Here is a 10,857-nt window from a genome sequence, read left to right as displayed (position 1 = left end):
TGTTTGTAGATTTTCTGATGATGCCCATTCTCACTGGTGTAAGGTGATACCTCATTGTAGTTTTGATTTGCATTTCTCTGATAATTAGTGATGCTGAGCAGTGATTCATATGCTTCATGGCCATCTGTATGTCTTCTTTGGAGAAATGTCTATTTAGGTCTTCTGCCCATTTTTGGATTGGGTTGTTTGTTTTTGGAATATTGAGCTGCATGAGGTGTTTATATATTTTGGAGATCAATCATTTGTCCATTGATTCATTTGCAAATACTTTCTCCTATTCTGAAGGTCGTCTTTTCATTTGGTTTATGGTTTCCTTTGCTGTGCAAAAGCTTTTAAGTTTCATTAGGTCCCATTTGTTTACTTTTGTTTTTATTTCCATTACTCTAGGAGGTGGATCAAAAAGATCTTGCTGTGATTAATGTCAAAGTGTGTTCTTCCTATGTTTTCCTCTAAGAGTTTGATAGTGTCTGGCCTTACATTTAGGACTTTAATCCATTTTGAGTTTATTTTTGTGTATGGTGTTAGGGAGTGTTCTAATTTCATACTTTTACATGTACCTGTCCAGTTTTCCCAGCACCACTTATTGAAGAGGCTGTCTTTTCTCCACTGTATATTCCTGTCTCCTCTATCAAAGATAAGGTGACCACATGTACCTGGGTTTATCTCTGGGCTTTCTATCTTGTTCCATTGATCTTTGTTTCTGTTTTTGTGCCAGTACCATATTGTCTTCATGACTGTAGCTTTGTTGTATAGTCTGAGGTCAGGGAGTCTGATTCCTCCACCTCCGTTTTTGTCCTGCAAGACTGCTTTGGCTATACAGGGTCTTTTGTGTCTCCATAAAATTTTAAGATTTTTTGTTCTAGTTTTATAAAAAATGCCATTGGTGTTTTGAAAGAGATTGCACTGAATCTGTAGATTGCTTTGGGTAGTATAGTCATTTTCACAATGTTGATTCTTCCAATCCAAGAACATGTTATATCTCTCCATCTGGTTGTATCATCTTTAATTTCTTTCATCAGTGCCTTATAGTTTTCTGTATACAGGTCCTTTGTCAACCTAGGTTTGTTTATTCCTAGGTATTTTATTCTTTTTGTTGCAATGGTAAATGGGAGTGTTTCCTTAATTTCTCTTTCAGATTTTTCATCATTAGTATATAGGAATGCAAGAGATTTCTGTGCATTAATTTTGTATCCTGCAACTTTAAAAAATTCATTGATTAGCTCTAGTAGATTTCTGGTGGCATCTTTAGGATTCTCTATGTAGAGTATCATGTCATCTATGAACAGTGACAGTTTTACTTCTTTTCCAACTTGGATTCTTTTTCTTTCTTTTTCTTCTCTGATTGCCATGGCTAGGACTTCCAAAACTATGTTGAATAATAGTGGTGAGAGTGGACATCCTTGTCTTGTTCCTGATTTTAGAGGAAATGCTTTCAGTTTTTCACCATTGAGAATGACGTCTTTGCTGTGGGTTTGTCATATATGGCCTTTATTATGTTGAGGTAGGTTCCCTCTATGCCCACTTTCTGGAGAGTTTTTATCATAAATCAGTGTTGAATTTTGTCAAAAGCTTTTTCTGCATCTATTGAGATGATCATATGATTTTTCTACTTCAATTTGTGAATATGGTGTATCACACTGATTGATTTGCATATACTGAAGAATCCTTGCATCCCTGGGAGAAATCCCACTTGATCATGGAGTATGATCCTTCTAATATGTTGTTGGATTCTGTTTTCTAGTTTTTTGTTGAGGAGTTTTGCATCTATATCCATCAGTGATATTGGTCCTTAATTTTCTTTTTTGTAGATTCTTTGTCTAGTTTTGGTATCAGGGTGATGGTGGCCTCACAGACTGAGTTTGGGAGATTTCCTTCCTCTGCAAGTTTTTGGAAGAGTTTGAGAAGGATGGGTGTAGCTCTTCTCTAAGTATTTGATAGAATTCACCTGTGAAGCTGTCTGGTCCTAGACTTTTGTTTGTTGGAAGATTTTTAATCGCAGTTTCGATTTCATTACTTGTGATTGGTCTGTTCATATTTACTCTTTCTTCCTGGTTCAGTCTTGGAAGGTTATACCTTTTAAGAATTTGTCCATTTCTTCCACATTGTCCAGTTTATTGGCATAGAGTTGCTTGTAGTAGTCTCTTAGGATGCTTTGTATTTCTGCCATGTCTGTTGTAACTTCTCGTTTTTCATTTCTAATTTTTTGATTTGAGTCCTCTCCCTCTTTTTCTTGATGAGTCTGGCTAATGGTTTATCAATTTTGTTTATCTTCGCAAAGAACCAGCTTTTAGTTTTATTAATCTTTGCTATTGTTTTGTTTGTTTCTGTTTCATTTATTTCTGCTCTGATTTTTATGATTTCTTTCCTTCTGCTAGCTTTGGGTTTTGTTTGTTCTTCTTTCTTTAGTTCCTTTAGGGTTCCTGTAGGGTTCCAGTAGGGTTAGATTGTTTATTTGAGATTATTTATTTGAGATTTTTCTTGTTTCTTGAGGAAGGCTTATATAGCTATAAACTTCCCTCTGAGAACTGCTTTTGCTGCATCCCATAGGTTTTGAATATTCGTGTTTTCATTGTCATTTGTCTCCAGGTATTTTTTTTATTTCCTCTTTGATTTCTTCAGTGATCTCTTGCTTATTTAGTAACATATTGTTTAGCCTCCATGTTTTTGTGTTTTTTTACATTTTTCCCCCGTAATTCATTTCTAATCTCATAGTGTTGTGGTCATAAAAGATGCTTGATGTGATTTTAATTTTATTAAATTTACTGTGGCTTGATTTGTGACCCAAGATGTGATCTATCCTGGAGAATGTTCTGTGCGCACTTGAGAAGAAAGTGTAATCTGCTGTTTTGGGATGGAATGTCCTATAAATGTCAATTAAATCTATCTGGCCTATTGTGTCATTTAAAGCCTCTGTTTCCTTATTTATTTTCATTTTGGATGATCTGTCCATTGGTGTAAGTGAGGTGTTAAAGTCCCCCACTATTACTCTATTACTGTCAATTTCCTCTTTTCTAGCTGTTAGCAGTTACCTTATGTACTGAGGTGCTCCTATGTTGCGTGCATATATATTTATAATTGTTATATCTTCTTCTTGGATAGATCCCTTGATCATTATGTAGTGTCCTTCCTTGTCTCTTCTAACATTCTTTATTTTAAAGCCTATTTTATCTGATGTGAGCATTGCTACTCCAGCTTTCTTTTGATTTCTGTTTGCATGGAATATCTTTTTCCATCCCCTCACTTTCAGTCTGTATGTGTGCTTAGGTCTGAAGTGGGTCTGTTGCAGACAGCATATATATGGGTCTTGTTTTTGTATCCATTCAGCGAGTCTGTGTCTTTTGGTTGGAGCATTTAATCCATTCATGTTTAAGGTAATTATTGATATATATGTTCCTATGACCATTTTCTTAATAGGTTTGGGTTTGTTTTTGTAGGTCCGTTTCTTCTCTTGTGTTTCCCACTTACAGAAATTCTTTTAGCATTTGTTGTACAGCTGGTTTGGTGGTGCTGAATTCTCTTAGCTTTTGTTTGTCAGTAAAGCTTTTGATTTCTCCATCGAATCTGAATGATATCCTTGCCAGGTAGAGTAATCTTGATTGTAGGTTCTTCGCTTCCATCACTTTAAATATATCATGCCACTCACTTCTGGCTTGTTTCTGCTGAGAAATCAGCTGTTAACCTTATGGGAGTTCCCTTGTATGTTATTTGTCATTTTTCCCTTGCTGCTTTCAATAATTTTTCTTTGTTTTTAATTTTTGTCAATTTTATTTCTATGTGTCTCAGCATGTTTCTCCTTGGGATTATCCTGTATGGGACTGTCTGCACTTCCTGGACTTGGGTGGCTATTTCCTTTCCCATGTTAGGGAAATTTTCGACTGTATCTCTTCAAATATTTTCTCAGGTCCTTTCTCTCTCTCTTCTCCTTCTGGGGCCACAATAATGCAAATATTTTTGTGTTTAATGTTGTCCCAGAGGTCTCTTAGGTTGTCTTCATTTGTTTTCATTCTTTTTTCTTTATTCTGTTCTGCAGCAGTGAATTCCACCATTCTGTCTTCCAGGTCACTTATCCATTCTTCTGCCTCAGTTACTCTGGTATTGATTCCTCTAGTGTAGTTTTCATTTCAGTTATTGTATTGTTCTTCTCTGTTCGTTTGTTCTTTAATTCTTCTAGGTCTTTGTTAAACATTTCTTGCATCTTCTCAATCTTTGCCTGCATTCTTTTTCCAAGGTTCTGGATCATCTTCACTATCATTATTTTTTTTATTATTTTTCTGGAAGGTTTCCTATCTCCACTTAATTTAATTGTTTTTCTGGGGTTTTCTCTTGTTCCTTCATCTGGTATATAGCCCTCTGCCTTTCATCTTCTCTATCTTTCTGTGAATGTGGTTTTTGTTCCACAGGCTGCAGGACTCTAGCTCTTCTTGTTTCTGCTGTCTGCCCTCTGGTGGATGAAGCTATTTAGGAGGCTTGTGCAAGTTTCTTGATGCGATGGACTGGTGGTTGGTAGAGCTGGCTGTTGCTCTGGTGGGCAGAGCTCAGTAAAACTTTATTCCACTTGACTGATGATGGGTGGGGCTGGGTTCCCTCCCTGTTCTTGTTTGGCCTGAGGCAAACCAACAGTGGAGCCTACCCAGGTTCTTTCGTGGGTCTAATGGCTGACTCTGGGAGGGCTCACACCAAGGAGTACTTCCCAGGACTTCTGCTGCCAGTATCCTTGTTCTCACAGTGAGACAGAGCCACCCCCCGCCTCTGCAGGAGACCCTCCAACACTAGCAGTTAGGTCTGGTTTAGTCTCCTATGGGGTCACTGCTCCTTCCCCTGGGTCCTCATGCACACACTATTTTGTGTGTGCCCTCCAAGAGTGGAGTCTCTGTTTCCCCCAGTCCTGTCAAAGTCCTGCAATCAAATCTCACTAGCCTTCAAAGTCTGATTCTCTTGGATTTCCTCCTCTTGTTGCCAGTCCCTCAGTTTGGGAAGCCTGACGTGAGGCTCAGAACCTTCACTCCAGTGGGTGGACTTCTGTGGTAATAGTGTTCTCCAGTTTGTGAGTCACACTCAGCAGTTATGGGATTTGATTTTATTGTGATTGCGCCTCTCCTACCATCTCATTGTGGCTTCTCCTTTGTCTTTGGATGTGGGTTATCTCTTTTGGTGAGTTCCAGTGTCTTCCTGTCAATGTTTGTTCAGGAGTTGGTTGTGATTCCTGTGTTCTTGCAGGAGGGATTGAGAACTTGTCCTTCTACTCTACCATCTTGAACCAATCTGTATTTAATTTTTGATAGTTTGATTAATATGTGTCTTGGTGTGTTTCTCCTTGGATTTATCCTGTATGGGACTCTCTGTGCTTCCTGGACTTGACTATTTCCTTTCCCATATTAGGGAAGTTTTCAACTATAATCTCCTCAAATATTTTCTTAGGCCCTTTCTTTTTCTCTTATTCTATAATTCAAACGTTGTTGCATTTACTGTTGTCCCCGAGGTCTCTGAGACTGTCCTCAATTCTTTTCATTCTGCTCTGTGGTAGTTATTTCCACTATTTTATCTTCCTGGTCACTTATCCATTCTTCTGCCTCAGTTATTCGGCTGTTGATTCCTTCTAGAAAATTTTTTATTTCATTTATTGTGTTTTTCATCATTGTTTGTTTGCTCTTTAGTTCTTCTAGATCCTTGTAAATGTTTCTTGTATTTTCTCTATTCTATTTCGAAGTCTTGGGTCATCTTTACTATCATTACTGAATTCTTTTTCAGATAGACTGTCTATTTCCTCTTCATTTGTTTGTTCTGGTAGGTTTTTACCTTGCTCCTTCATCTGCTGCGTATTTCTCTGTCTTCTCATTTTGCTTAACTTACTGTGTTTGGGGTCTCCTTTTCGCAGGTTGCAGCTTCGTAATTCCCATTGCTTTTGGTGTCTGCCCTCAGTGGGTAAGGCTGGTTCAGTAGTGGGTTGTGTAGACTTCCTGGTGGAGGGGACTGGTGCCTGTGTTCTGGTGGATGAGGCTGGATCTTGTCTTTCTGGTGGGCAGGACCACATCTGGTGGTGTGTTTTGGGGTGCCTGTGAAATTATTATGATTTTAGGCAGCTTCTCTGCCAATTGGTGCAGCTGTGTTCCTGTCTTGATAGTTGTTTGGCATGGGGTGTCCAGCACTGGAGCTTGCTAGTTGTTGAGTGGAGCTGGGTCTTAGCGTTGAGACAGAGATCTCTGGGAGAGCTCTCACTGATTGAATTTACATGGGGCTGGGAGGTTTTTCTTGGTCCAATGTCCTGAACTTGGCTCTCCCACCTCAGAGGCTCAGGCCTGACACCCGGCCGGAATGCCAAGACCCTGTCAGCCACACGGCCAGGTATGGAGTTTCTTGCCTGTTGGGAAGTCTGAGGTCTTCTGCCAGCATTCAGTAGGTGTTCTGTAGGAGTTGTTGCACATGTAGATGTATTTTTGATGTACTTGTGGGGAGGAAGGTGATCTCCACGTCTTCCTCCTCTGCCATCCTGAAGGTCCATCCTTCATCACAATTTATAATGAGGTTGTCAATTGTGTTTAATGTGCCTCCTCTACTCTCTATGGAAAGTCAACTCCTTAAGGATAGGAGACCCTATCTACTTATTCACCGAGGAGTTGTTCTCAGCACTAATGACACTGCCTGCCACATAGCAAGGGTTTAAATAACACCCAGTAATGGAGATATTTAGCTAAATGTGCTTTTGTGACCTTATCAGACATATTGCTGGGCTCTATTCAAACTCTGGGAGTCAAATATTGTTGTTTAAACACCTTCTTGACTAGATTGGTAAATGTTGTCTGGGCACTGTGAAAAGAGCTATCCTGATGCTATTGTTTTGCTTAGTTGGAGCCAGATCATGGAGAGCTTGTTAAGCCAGGTTTCCTCTTCTTTGAGTGTGGTTTCCCCAGATATTCATCTGCCTCATCGACTGGATCTTTGCTTCATGGTCCCTCCTTTGTGAGACATACATTCATTACCCTACTTAAAACTGTGGTCTGAGGGGGGCCTCTTTTCTTACATTTCTTACCCTTCTTTTTGGACTTATTTTTTTTCCTCAGTGCTTATCACCATCTGACAAACCATCTTGTCTAGTGCCTGCATCTCCCTACTAAGATAAAGTCCAAGAGGGCAGAAATTTTCATGTTTTGTTCACTGCTGTAACTCAGTACACTGTACAATTACCATGTATACAAGTGCTCAATTAATATTTGGTGAATGAATGAATGAATAAATAAATGAATGGAAAGACTTTTTCCTGGGGACATATGTTGGCACCAGTGCCAGTCTATAGATTTTTCAGTCCTATCTAGACCAGAATGTGTGGGACTCTATGGCTCCTGGCTTTGAGTCACTAAGTCTTAGCATTGACCCTAGAACTCTTGGGCTCTATTCTGGCTCCAAACTATCAGGAGAATCATGTGCTTCCCTACCCTGTATAATACTTAAATGTTAGTCTTCTGAGCTTTCTCCTCCTCCACTTCCAAAGATGTATACAGTTCTAATTCCTACAAATCTTAATATCTAGCATAGGTTTTTTCTATCTCTTCTGAATGGATTGCCCTGGTCAATCTTACTTCGGAGTGGGAAATAACATTTATGTTATTGTATTTATAAGCTGGGCATGGTATTTATAAGCTGTATCTCATTTAAGTGTAGTAACAGTCCCAGGAGTCAGGTGGGTATTATTCTATCCCTTTTACCGACGAGGAAATAAACATCTGAAATTAAGCCCGAAGTCACCCAGCATGTGAGAAATAATGTTCAGGATGAACCCACATGTGACTGTAAATCTGCAGTTCAAACTATTTCCACCCTTGGATTTTATATTAGTTTTCTACTGTTGAAAAAAAGCCCATCATAGTTAGCAGCTTAACACAACACCTATTCATTATCTCACAGCTCCATAGGGTAGATATCTGGTACTGTATGGCTGAGTCCTTTGCTCAGGCTGAAATTAAGATATGAGCCAGCTGTGTTCTCATCTGCAGCTCAGGGACTTCTTTCAAGCTCATTCCTGTTATGAGCAGAATTCAATTATTTCCGGTTGTAGGACTAAAGTCCCCATCACTTGCTAGCTGTTAGCTCAAGCTGTACTCAGCTTCTAGAAACCACCCACATTTTTCATCATATGGCCCCCTGAAGCCAGTAGTAGGTCATGGAGTCTTTCTCATACTTGTAATCTTTCTGACTTCTGCTGATACCAGCCACATAAAACTCTCTGCTTTTTAAGGGTTCATGTTTTTATATTAGACCCACCCAGATAACCTCCTTTTGCCATATAATCATGTAACATAATCATGGGAGTGATATCGCATCATATTCACAGGTTCTACCCACATTCAAAGGGAAGGCACTTATTATACAGGGAGAAAGATCATCGAGGTTACTCTTAGAATTGTGCCTACCACAGATATTGCAAACCTGAAGTAAGTCCTAGTGTTTCATTGGCAGCCACATGGCCTCAATGCAGGCACTGATATCCTGGTGGCTTTCCTGCAATCCACAAGCTTCCTAAAACAGGCAGAAGCAGATTTCCATCTTTTCTTATTTCAGTCTCCTCTAATTCCATGAGATGCCTTCATTCTCTCTAAGAGTTGGCTGGGCTAGGCAAGGACTGAACCAATAATAATTAATTGTCTAATGTACATGATGATGAAAAAGGGGTTGGGGAAGAAATAAAAGTAAACTTTTAAACACATTCATAAGTGTAACTAGAAACTAGAAAAATATATCAAGAAAGAGCAAAAATTATTTTTCTTATCTTTATGAAAGATACATTTGGTACCACACTTCCTCCTATAATTTTTGTCTTCTTGCTGAGTTTCATGTAAACTCCAAGCTGCAAAAATGAAAGCTCCATGCTGGTGTCCACACAATGAAACCCAAAATGGTCTGAAATGGCTATGAGCAATTGGTGCTAATTATGATTCAAAACTGAGGATATGATGGTCTCTTCGACTCAAACAAAGGGCACTGCTATCTTGAGAGGCACTGGGCTCAGCTTTCCCCTGCTCACCCCAGCATACAACTTGATGAGATAACACATCTGCCTCAGATTTCAATAAATGTCCCTGTGGGAGCATGCAGAAAGTAGACTTTCTTACTTGAAAGAACAGAAGGATCCTATAACACTCCGAAGTATAACAGCATGTCCTAATGGAACACTTTAACCAGTAGGAACTTTCTGTCTACCATAGGATTTCCATGTCATCTCTCAAACCTCCAACAAAGAAATGAAAATTTACAGCTGCTAGTTTTCTAAATAGCTCTCCTCTGCAGCCTTTCCTGAGACCCTGAAAAATCCCAAAGTTGCTTTGTTCTCAACTCTGTTAGTGTCTGTGAATCTTTTTAGTTTATGTTGCCATTATTTTTCTTATCACTTTTGCAAGACTGTTACCTTCTTGAGTGAGGAATCTGTGCCTTACTGTATATTTTTATATAATTCAATGTCTGGCACTTAATAATTGATTAATAAAATGTCTAGTGATGCACCACCAGCCAAATCAGTGTTCTGTTATTGTTCCTATTGTGCTGTTTTATCTTTAAGTCTCCTTAAGGTTATGTATTTATGAGTTAGTGGTTTGAGTTACTTAGCTCACTGATTATTAATGTGAGCTAACCAGGGAGATGTAGGTTCTGTCTCTGCTGGTAGTCAGTTGTAGTGTGAGCTTGCTGGGAGCATCTGGAATGGATTCAAAAGGATCTGGTGAAAGTAACAAAAACACAGGAATGGATTAGCAAAGTTCAAACAGGGACTGGTGAATCCATCCAGAAAAACATTGAGCTCCAAAGCAAATTTTAATTTGGCCACTGACAGCCTCTTGCACCACTGAGATCCATTTGTTCTATCCTGTCCTAAGAATCTCCAGGGCTATAATATATATCCTTTTTAAATATATATACATATTCTTTATATATATATATATATATATATATAAATTTGAAGGTGTTATCACTCCTTCTCTGAGAAGAGAGGTCCAATAATTCACATTCAATATGGTGGCCAGTTGTAATATCCTGGAACATGAAAGCAAGAGAGTTTGTACAAGTTACAGCCCTACTGCTATAGTTTGTCTAAAGGGCAAAATTGATATTCAACTCCTTTATCAATTGTCCATCCTAGATTCCCCTCACCCTTGTCTAGCATGTTAGCTGATCTGGGTCATTTGCTTAGTGGGGTGACCCAGACTTTAATACCTAAGAGATAGCAACTAAGTGCTCTGTCCTTGTTCAAGTATGTTTGCTGTAGTTGACCATAGTCATTACCAGGCATGGAAGTATGAAGAGACACCCCAGTGATTCCTCTGGATTAGTATAGCAGTCACTCTTTCTCCTGATAGTGACAGGTAGGTTAAATTGCCACAGCCAGTACAGTAATGCTCTTCTTAGCCTCCTGGTCTACTCACTTGTGAGAAGTCCAAAGTGGCTCAATGGTAGTTACAACAATCAGTTTAGTAGAACTCTACTTTATCCCCCGGAAAAGAGTGCCCCCACCACAGAACTAGATTCTGTAACCTGGCAGAGACTAAGATTAAGGAAATGGAAGCACAGATCCCACAAGCAGATCACAGGGCATGAGAGTTAGGGTGGCCACTTTCACCTCTTATTTTCCAGAGCCATATCTTTTAGTTAAACAGGACAAAATACCACCAGTTCAAGTTATATGCCACATCTTGGAGGACAATTTCCCACCCTGCAAGCATTGTCCCACCACCAGTGCCTTAGCTGAGCATTCACAGTCCATTCCAATCTTTTAACAGGCTGGCTGTTGCTAGGTTTTAGGGTACACAGTAAGACCATAAACCCATAATAATGAGCCCACTGTCACACTTCCTTTGCTATAAAATAGGTTTCTTC

Source organism: Neophocaena asiaeorientalis, unplaced genomic scaffold, assembly GCF_003031525.2.
Source record: "Neophocaena asiaeorientalis asiaeorientalis breed wild unplaced genomic scaffold, Neophocaena_asiaeorientalis_V1.1 scaffold581, whole genome shotgun sequence".
Lineage (NCBI taxonomy): Eukaryota > Metazoa > Chordata > Mammalia > Artiodactyla > Phocoenidae > Neophocaena > Neophocaena asiaeorientalis.
Note: the sequence above shows the minus strand (reverse complement) of the source record.